Raw genomic sequence first — 10615 nt, 5'->3', positions numbered from 1 at the left:
CACACACACACACGCCCAGTCACAATGAGCGGCTTAGAAAACAGCGGAGGAACTTGCACTTGGGTGGAGTGTTTTACTACAGTTTTAATTCTTTGTACCTCCACCAAATTCTTAAAAGTTGACATGCACAAGCTATGGCACACTTTCTAGGGAGGAACTTTCCAGGGAGGAAGAACACATTTTGCATTTGTCTGCTAAAGTTATGTGAGATTGTAGCATAAATAGCGTGTCTGTGACAAGCATGATTGCGAGCACAGAGCCTTCCTTTAATCACAACAAACACCCCTCCAGATGGCTACGGTGTAAGTTTCTATGCTCCCTAATCCCAGAGTCCTCTAATCCAGCCAACAGTTAAGGTTCCCTCTTGGATGGGGCGGTCAGTCCATAGAGAACAAGCTACGAGTTCCCTTCCCGGCAGAATGAACTGTTTGTTGAGTGACACAGAATAACCTCTGAGCAAGGTGGCCCCATGTGGTGGCGGAGCTGGAAGTTTAAGTCCTCGGCTACCCTGCTCTGATGGAGGGCCAACGTGTTCCATCTCCTTCTCAATGGACTGGTCTACCTGGATGCTGGGTAAATGCATACTTCTGAATGGCCATCGGACTCAAGTGCCCTTACCACTACAGACAGTTGTCCTGCAACTTTCACCTGCCCCGCCTGGAGGTGGGACCTCGAAACAGGGAAAGAATTCCTTTTCCCCATCATTTTCAGACTTCCCTTCTGTGAGTGGTGTTCGTAGCCCCTGCCTGGTAAGTCTCCTCCGAGGAGCAGCCTGCTTCTCTAGGGAACAGCTGGTTAAGAAAGCTGGACCCCACTCCTCACTCTAACCTGGCTGGGGAGAGAAGGGAAAGGGGGGGCGCTGAGCCAAAAACGGAGGAATCTTCAGTCCTTACAATGAACAGGAGGGTGGCAAATTCCCGCCCTAAGCATCAGGACAATCTGGAACCCAGCAACTTCCTGAACACCAGGAGGCCTTTCCAAAGGAAAGACTGCTCCTGAATCGCTGTGTTGGGCATCTTTCTGGCCCACAGCATCCACTCTCTGTCCCTCTTCTGATAATACTTCCCTAGAGTCTCTTCAGAGAAGCAAGTATCTCTTTCTTGGTCCGTGTGGTTTAGAGAAGAACTTATTCAATGTGGTCTCCCGATGATGGTCCGCCATGCTTGTGACCAATTCAAGACAAAATTCAGGTAAGCATTTCTAAACTTTTGTACGATGTTATACCACAACAGTCGGAAGTATGATCAGTGAATTCATCTTGTTGAACAGCGTAAAGTCAGAGAATCAATCGGTACTTCGAAATTAAAGCAAAACAAAAAGAGGTCCTTTGCCACAGATGTTTGAGAAGCATTGGCTGTAACAGTGTGGACTCTGGGCAGAGTGCCTCAGAGTGCCTCACTAACTCCAGGGCAGAGTGACTCAGTCATGATGGCAGCCAGGTCACTGCATTCTCCCTCCCGCCATAGTGATGGGTTTAGGAATGAGTACACGACCCAAGCCAATTCAATGAAAGTTAAATCTGAGCTCTGGTTTAGAACTGTGTGAATGTAGGGATGGAGTTTCTAGCAGCAGTCTAGCCACTATAAGAAAATAAGCCAGCTCAGAGGAAAACAGAGATGGGGAGACCAGATGTAGACACTTTTCAGCCATGCCTCATCTTATCGTGTACTCTGTATGTGAGCCAATACATTCTCTTTTTAAGTCACTTGGACACGGAGCTCCTGTTCCTTGTAACAAACAATAATAACACACACCTACACACACACACACACACAGACCTGACTGATATGACTAATTATCACTAAACTATTGGTCTCAACTTGCAAAAAAGCCTATTCCCTTATTCAGGCAGGAACAAAGTTAATTCCAAGGGCCCACAGTGTTACCAGGCTACTGTGAAGGTATCACACAGGATCAGTATCTAGCAACAACAGAGCACATTTGCAAGCTTTCCCTTAGTAGTTGCATAAATTGCTCCTTCCCTTCCCTGGAGACAGGTGCTCCATTGTCCAAATGCATGGTGAAACCTGAGCGGGGCTGTACAACCTGACCCGTGGCCTTGGCTCCAGCAGCCGGCACTGGCTTGAGTTTAGAGTGCAGTTAGTGATGTTGACTTTGCCCCACGGCTCCAAAGTTACCTGTGTTCTGGAACATTCAAGGATGCAACAGACACCTGCTAGAGAGTACCTTCAGGGTTCCTGAGGAAACCAGAAACCAAATCCAGGCTTACAGGTAATGACATACAATTACTTAAAATTGGGTCTCAAGAATTAGTAGCCCAGCTGGCTTTTAAAATATTTGTTATTGTCTACGAATTTCTCACTATATAAAGTACTAGAGGCCCGGTGCACAAATTTGTGCACCAGTAGGGTCCCTTGGCCTGGCCTGTGGGATCAGGCCAAAAACAGCTCTCCAACGTCCCCCGAGGGGTCCCGGATTGCAAAAGGGTGCAGGCCAGGCTGAGGGACCCCACCAGTGCATGATCGGGGCTGGGGAGGGATGTGGGAGATTGGCCAGCCAGGGAGAGATTGTGAGAGGGCTCCAGGGCGTGTCTGGCCCATCTCACTCAGTCCTGATCAACAGGACCCCAGCAGCAAGCTAACCTACCAGTCTGAGTGTTTGCCCCCTGGTGGTCAGTGCACATCATAGCAACTGGTCAACTGTCTGCCCCCTGGTGGTCAGTGCACATCATAGCAAGTTGGTTGAGTGGCCTTAACATATCGTTAGCATATTATGCTTTGATTGGTTGAATGGACGACCGGACGACTGGACACTTAGCATATTAGGCTTCTATTGATAGGATACTGTCTAATATCAGCCTGCCATCTTCCACATTCACACACATCTTCTTTGGAGCAATCACCAATAGGAAGCCAGATTTCTATCAAGACTCACGCTATCCTGAGTTGTTTCTGAATAACGTTTAAGATGCATTTTTAAAAACCTAACTCATTACTTTTTTTATTCTTTCTCTATTAAAGAGCAGCTTGGGAGAATATCTTCCCTTTATTTATGTAATTCAGGGTTACTGAATTTCGCTTCTTACAAATCAAGTCTTACTTCTATTATACATCCATAGCAGCCAAATGGGTATGTGTCATCTTTCCAGGAAATAGCCATCAAAGTTCTCCAACATTCAACTTACTCTGTTATTTCTTCCCCTCGGGGGTGGGGACCACATCTCTGTAATTCCCCAGCCCACCTGCCAGCATACTTGACATATATAAAAATATTTCATTTCTATTGTTTTAAAGAATCCTTCCTTTTTCAACCTGCTGGTATGATTCCCAATTAGATCTTATCCTTCTCAAAACAAAAAGAGTACTGCCCCACTTCTCTTTGTCACATTTTTGGAACTTATGTAAAAATTTCAAGTCATTAACTTTTTAAAAGCTTTCCTAAATATTTCTGAATAAACCTCTGTGGTCCTGGCAAATGACGTTAGGAAGAGCATCCTCAGGCCTGGCCGTTGTGGCTCAGTTGAACACCATCCCATGCACCAAGAAATTGTTGGTTAAATTCCTGGTCAGAGCACATGCCCAAGTTGTAGGCTCCCGCCCCAGCAGGGCGTGTGCAGGACGCAGCTGATCAATGTTTCTATCTCCGCTTCTCCCTTCCTCACGTTCTAAAATCAATTAAAAACACACACTTTTTTTTTTAAAGCATTCTCAGAATTTGTTTTATTTTTTAAGCTAGATAGTGGATAGTTGGGTATTCCTTATATTCTCTACTTTGTACGTCTGAAATTTTCACCATGGAAGGAAGGAAAAGAAAGAGGGAGGAGGAGAAGTTGGTTTAGACAGACTTGGGTTAAGTTCATTATTGTAACAGTTGTGCAACCTTGGGCTTATCTATAGCATAGCTACGTTTTTTATCTGTAAAAGAGGGAAAGGTAGCTCTCTACCTCTCCAGACACTGAAGACAAAACATGGTAAACAAATGCCTTGGCAGACATCCAGGAACTGTGAGCGTGCTGGACGGGGCGTCCATCCTGTCCACCCTGCGGTCAGCACTGCAGGAGGAAACCCACGGACGGGCACACAGAGCCAAGCTCAGAGCCACAAACAAGGTAAAGAAAAACAGCGTTTAGTCACTCACAAACCTTTTCCTGGGACGATGAAATGCATTGCAAGTATAGCAATGGTTTCACTTGCAGTGGTTCTCAACCTTCCTAATGCCGCGACCCTTTAATACAGTTCCTCATGTTGTGGTGACCCCCAATTTCATTGTTACAAATTGAACATAATTAAAGCATAGTGATTAATCACAAAAACAATATGTGATTATATATGTGTTTTCCGATGGTCTTAGGCGACCCCTGTGAAAGGGTCATTCGACCCCCAAAGGAGTCGCAACCCACAGGTTGAGAACTGCTGGCTTAAGGTGACCATCTAAGAAACGAAGTCCCAATTTACACTTCAGGGTGCGCTCCTAGGGGCATTTCCTGCATCTGGCAGGGGAAGTGTGATGATCTCCCATTCCTGTCACTCTTTGGCATTGCTACACATGTAAAAAAAACCACTCGAGGCTTGTTTTTCACACGTGCATTTGGCTGTCCAACTCTACAACAGCTGACATTAATCACAGCAAACTGCATGTGCACTGAGCAATCTGGGCAGCGTGCCTCCAGGCCTATGTATTAATTTACAGAATGGTAAGAGGAGACATAAAATCCCACTTCACACACATCTCGCACAAGTAAGCCAATCGGGTGTATTCTGTTTCTCAGTCTTGTTTTTGGTTTCCAATGTCTGAAAGTATTTCAGCACTAGAATGTATACACTGTGTTAGATTAAAAAGCTTGTTTGCATCCGAACACCTATTTGCAATTTCTGTTTGCTGCTTCTCCCCAGTCTGAGACACCACCCAAAATTACAAAGACCTGCCCCCAGAAGAAAATTACTATAGTCTAACTCTGAGTCACCTTGTGGTAAAATTACCTCACTCTCGATAACCAACAAGAGCCACAAAATGAGCACATGAATCCCTCATACCACCTGTGGCATTTGCTGTCCTATTTTAGAATCTGAATGACTTGAATCCGTGAATTTCGAGCCTACATGTCGCCACCTGAAGTTTGTTGTTCGTTCTGAAAAAAAACGTTTGGATTTTTGTTCTGATGCCAAAGGTTTGGAGTGAGTCCATCAATACACCCAGATTCTAAATGCTTCCAGAAGCTTTCACATTATATCACCATATGCGCAGCTTTGTTGCTACACTAGAACATGGTTATAACCCAATTTCCCAAAAGGGCGAAGTTATTATAAACCAATTTCATCCTGAGCCACATCCAGAGGGGTCACTTTGCTAAAGAATACGTAAGTTAATCGCATTGTCCCCAATTACAATGATTTTTAACAAGGCCAGCGTTTATGAGCTGTCAGTAATTGGACAGGAAGCTTTACTCAGTGTCCATTCTAAAAACTGTTTCTTCTGCTCCCCAAATCACCTGCTTAGTCTACTTCCCTTATCTAAGTAGATACCATGAACCAAGGATAGACTCCTGTGCCTCAGCCATGGGCTGCATGATTCATTTGACTCCTACCAAAGCCAAATCCTCAAACTGGCCTTTAAGTCACCTCAGCCTCAGGGTGAATTAAGAGCACGGATTAGGGCAGTGATGGCGAACCTTTTGAGCTCGGCGTGTCCGCATTGAAAAACCCTAACTTAACTCTGGTGCTGTGTCACATATAGAAATTTTTTTATATTTGCAACCATAGTAAAACAAAGACTTATGTTTTTGATATTTATTTTATATATTTAAATGCCACTTAACAAAGAAAAATCAACCAAAAAATGAGTTCGTGTGTGTCATAGGTTCGCCATCACTGGATTAGGGAGTCAATACAGCCTCTCTTCCCGCATATGTAAAATGAGGATAACAATACCTTTCTTATAGAGTTGTTAAGAGAATGAGCTGAGAAAATGCTTAGAGTAAGCACTCAATTATTGGTAACCTTTGTCATCAATATTTAGCAGTTTTCAACCTTTGTTGTCAATACTCATCTTCCTCTACCCATCTTAAGTCTCCCATTCCTCCTTATACCCCTAATCCCTTCCATCAGGGCAACTGACTTACCTCCCTCCCTCACCTGGCTAACTCCTAACTTCATTTCTGTATCTCAAGTAATTGTAGGGCAGGGGCAGCCAATAAACACTGTGCAATGCTTTGCTGTTTTGGAAGCTCTCATATAAATGTATCCATTCAATCTTTTACAAGCCATACCCTGGGTTAGGGTTGAGGATAAAGGTTATTAGGAAGTGTGCCTGTTTCTCAGGGAGTATGACTGTGGTGGTAGAAATATGTACACAAATAATAGCAAGACAACATAACAAATGACAAAGAGGTGTGCAGAAAGGGCTCTGGGAAGCCAGCGTGGTCTGCTTACACAGGGGTGGATGGCAAACACGGTTTTAGCTCCTGGATCTACTGAAAGTGGGTTCCTGGAACGATGATGAGGAAGAGTCTGAAGTTCATAATGTGGGTGAAGTGCCTGGCAAAGAGCCTGTACTCCATATACGACGATTTTCTTTTCCTTAAGGCAGCGGTTCTCAACCTGTGGGTCGCGACCCCTTTGGCGGTATAACAACCCTTTCACAGAGTCGCCTAAGACCATCCTGCATATCAGATATTTACATTATGATTCATAACAGTAGCAACATTACAGTTATGAAGTGGCAACGAAGATAATTTTATGGTTGGGTCACAACATGAGGAACTGTATTTAAAGGGCCAGAAGGTTGAGAACCACTGCCTTAAGGAGTGCTGCTGGGCCCAAATATGGCTACGAAAAGCTCAGTCATTCTGTGACTTGCTGAGGTCACTGACCCCCAAAGAAGCAAATCCAGACTCAATCCACTCGTCTGACTCCAGGACTTCAAGGTGTCCCCCAAACTCCCATATCTGATTTTAAGGGCTGAGATCGCTAAATCACCTGAGAATGATCACTCCTGCGGTAGCAAGTTACCTGCACACACCAAGACTTTCTTCTCCCCCCAGTCTTCCTCCTCACCATTAATTACTGATTCTATAGCCTGTTACCATTTACATCTTCAACTTGGGAGTATAGAAAAATCCTTGACAGAAAAATCCTTTGACTACCTGCCAAATCACATACTGTAATTAGAACGCAACCATGCTATAAACTCCGTCACCCTGGCCTCCAACATCTGCCATAGCAATTCGCAAGTATGCTAACTACAATATATTGAGTTATTCAAACAAATTAATGTTTGAATGATTTACACATGATGGAGTCAGACCAAGATGTATATGTCAAGACTACTGTTTATCTGCCAAAGTATCTTAGGTTAGGTTGGTTATTTGATCTGCTAGTTTTCTCATTTCAAAAATGGAGGTAATGCTTATTTATATCACAAGGCAGTTCTGAGATTAAACAATATATGTAAGGTACTCAGAATAATGCCTGCACATAAGAGGTTAAAATATTATACATTATTCACTTTTTACTTATATAAAGCTTACTATATGCTTTACTTATGCTAAGTAGTTTACTTATAGTAACTTAATCCCCATAACACTGAGATAGGCATTATCATTATCCCCTTTTTATAGGTGGGGAAGCTGAGGTATAGAGATATGAAGTGGCTTATAACAGTGAAACCAAAACAAAATGACCAATTCAACCTAAAAATTAATACCAATAAGCTTCAAATGAATTCATAGGTGTTTAGAGGTTTCTCTAAAACTAAACCACTACCAGCCTCACAAATATAGTACTGACTTACATGGCTCTGGCGTAGGTTCTTTTTAAATTGGGTATTTCCTGTACTGCTATGTGCTGGATGAGGATTCAATTCTCCTCACCCTTTTCTTCTGGGAGAGAAGCCACCAAAAAACCTTCTTGCCTGTAGTGAACTGGCCCTAACGTATTACATGGTATGTGTCCTCTTCTTATGAGTCAAGGAAAACTGGTAGTACTGTTGGTTTGAGGTGGTAGGCAAAAAAGCAAGGAATCTAATATCCTTTGCAAATAATTCACAATATACTTCTATTGGTTCTTCCTCTATGACTTCCACTAAAACTTAACATGTTTAACAATCAGAACTCGCGTCCAGGTCCTCCACCATCCAGTTTGAGAAAACTCCCTAAGTTAAGGTTATGAACCTGGGGTCACAGAGTCCTTGAACTTCTGGGGTTCAGTGAACTTGAAACCATGTACTTTATTTTACACACTTCACATTTTGAGGAGTCCAGAGGCTTCACTAGGCTGCCAGAAAAGTCATGACACAGAAACACTTAGGTAACCCTGGCCAGTGTTGCTTAATGGTTAGAGCGTCAGCCAGTGCACCAAAGGGTCTCAGGTTTGATTCCTGACCAAGGGAATATACCTGGGTTGCAGGTTCAATCCCAGACCCTGGTTGGTCAGGCACCTTTGGCAAGCAAACAATTGATGTGTGTGTCTCTCTCTCCCCTCCTTTCCTCTCTCTTTAAAAATTAATGGAAAAATATCCTTGGGCGAGGATTAATAAAAACAAAACAAACACGTATCACCATCCTTGGCAATTAAGGTAATTAAGGGAGGGAGACCATGCAAATACCAGACCAGGAAATGATGGGAGGAAACCTGTAAATGTCTGCAAAGGGAGGCCAAAGAGCTGGCCTCTGGGCAAGGCCTAGGGTTAGTGTTCACTTCTGAGTCAGCTCTCCTGGAAGAGGCCTTCACTAACAGTCTTTTCCCCACAGACTCAACAACGTGTAGAACAGGGTCTAGTTACAGGAAACCGCCCCAGGCTGGGCTGGGCTGTGTATAGGCCTTAAGACAACGCTGCAAGGTATGTGATGTTATATCTGTTTTACAAGATAAAGTAACCGAGGTCAGAGAATAACTTGCCCAAGGTCATCAAGCCAATGGGTGCTGGAGCTGAGATATGAATTTGGGCCCAACTGGCTTCAGTCCTGCTCTTCTCACTGTGCTGTTTTTGGCAATTTAATCGAGACAGACAGAGCTCCACTGAGTACTGCTTTCAGCGCAATATTTAGTAGATATCAGTAACAACCTATATTCGTTGAATACATTTAGTGAAAAACATTAAAAACTTTCGACAGAAACCATAGATAAAATCTGCTAATGCATCGACTGCTTGAGTCCAGCTAAATCTTTGTTCACCACAATTGTAACTTACTAATTCCTTCATTCGTTCAATACATCAACCGTGGCTCTGGTCAAAGGGTGTTTAAGGCATCCAGGTAAGCACTGTGTTTCAAGGTCTCATGGGATGCAGATCCTGTCTCTACCTAACATCCCTTAGAAGGAGCAGAAGAAACGAGAATCCAGAGTAGGAAGAACCTTGAGAAATATTGATGAAGCACCAGTGGCAATCACCTGGAAAGTGCAATGACCAAGAGGAAAATGGGGAGAGACCACGGAGGCCTTGAAATTGGTTATAGTTTGGTAAGCAGTTTTGAAACTTTGTGACATCCGCCCTTTTAGAATACTGCCCGTCTCTTTCCTGAAAAATGTGAGGCAGATTATAGCCAACTTCAAGACAGTCCTATTTGAGTTCTTTATATAGATAGAGCTTTAACACAGGTTGATTAGAAAAGTTAAAAACTTCATTCTTACTGTCCGAGTATAGAAAGTTACCCCAAATAAAAAGCAATTCTAGAATGGAAATGGACGTGGTCTGCAGACCGCAGGTAAAACAGGTCAAGCATTTTGGGTGACCATTTAAACACACATCATCAACAAACGTCCCAGCTTGGGTGCGGGTCGAGATGGGCGTCTCCTAAGTCCGGAGCTGCCTACGTGGAGCTCTGAAGCCCAGGATGTGATTTTTCAGGACCTGTTGCAGAATTTCTCAACCGAGCATTCTTACTCTCCTATTTGTACCCGAATGGTCGAAAGTTCCGGAAAACGCAGGGAGTTTTCCATTGACGTTTCACGGCTGTTCCTTCCACGGTTTAAGATTCCGTGCTTAGTGGGCAGAGACCACCGAACAATGGGAGGCCGGGGTCCGAGCCGCAGCAGGGGGTGGACTCCGGGTGCGCGGGCTGTGGGAGCCCTCGCCTTCATCCCCCAGTCTCCAAACCCCCCGGGAAGCGCGCACCACGCTCCGGGCAGGGGAGACCCGCGGAGGGGGAACCGGCCGCGGAGGAGGGGCCCCGGGCGACTAACAGGCGGATTAGCAACCACGAGAAATTCTCCAGCCCGCCTCTCCCAGAAAAACGGCAGGGGCGCGCTGATATGGGGGTCATGCACTGGTATTTATCTGCCCCGCGGGCCCAGGATCCCAGGGCAGAGCCGGGGCGCCTGCGAGGGGAGAGGTATGAGGGTGGGGAGGACGGGAGAGCAGGGGTGAGGTGGATGGCTGGGGTCTAAATGGGGACCGCGGTAGGGATGTCATAGGAGACGGGGGGGGGTCCCACAGGGCGGGCTGAGGACCCCGGGAGGCTGTGGGAACCCCCCGACCCCAAGGTCAGCGGAAACGCCCCTACCGCCGCTACTCACTCGAGTTGGAGCCTGGACCACGCACAGGAGGCAGAACTGCGGCAGCGCAGTCGGAGGGAGTGCGCACAGAAGCCGTGCGAGTGCGGCACCTTTAAAAGACCCCCTGGTGGGCGTGGCCTTGGGAGCCCCGCCCGCCCACCGCG

General features: G+C 45.2%; 1 protein-coding gene across 1 annotated transcript in view; it reads right to left on the bottom strand.

The window, feature by feature from the left end:
- The window catches only part of CSRP2 (cysteine and glycine rich protein 2), a 20261-nt gene extending 9682 nt beyond the window's left edge, over positions 1-10579 (bottom strand). The window contains exon 1 of the mRNA XM_006759723.2: positions 10473-10579. The gene's annotated coding sequence lies outside the window, so the exon portion shown is untranslated. The remainder of the gene's footprint in view (positions 1-10472) is intronic.
- Between the last annotated feature and the right edge of the window lie 36 nt (positions 10580-10615).

This window comes from Myotis davidii, unplaced genomic scaffold (genome assembly GCF_000327345.1).
Source record: "Myotis davidii unplaced genomic scaffold, ASM32734v1 scaffold54, whole genome shotgun sequence".
NCBI lineage: Eukaryota > Metazoa > Chordata > Mammalia > Chiroptera > Vespertilionidae > Myotis > Myotis davidii.
The sequence above is the reverse complement of the archived record's forward strand: the minus strand, read 5'-3'. Positions and strand labels throughout refer to the sequence as shown.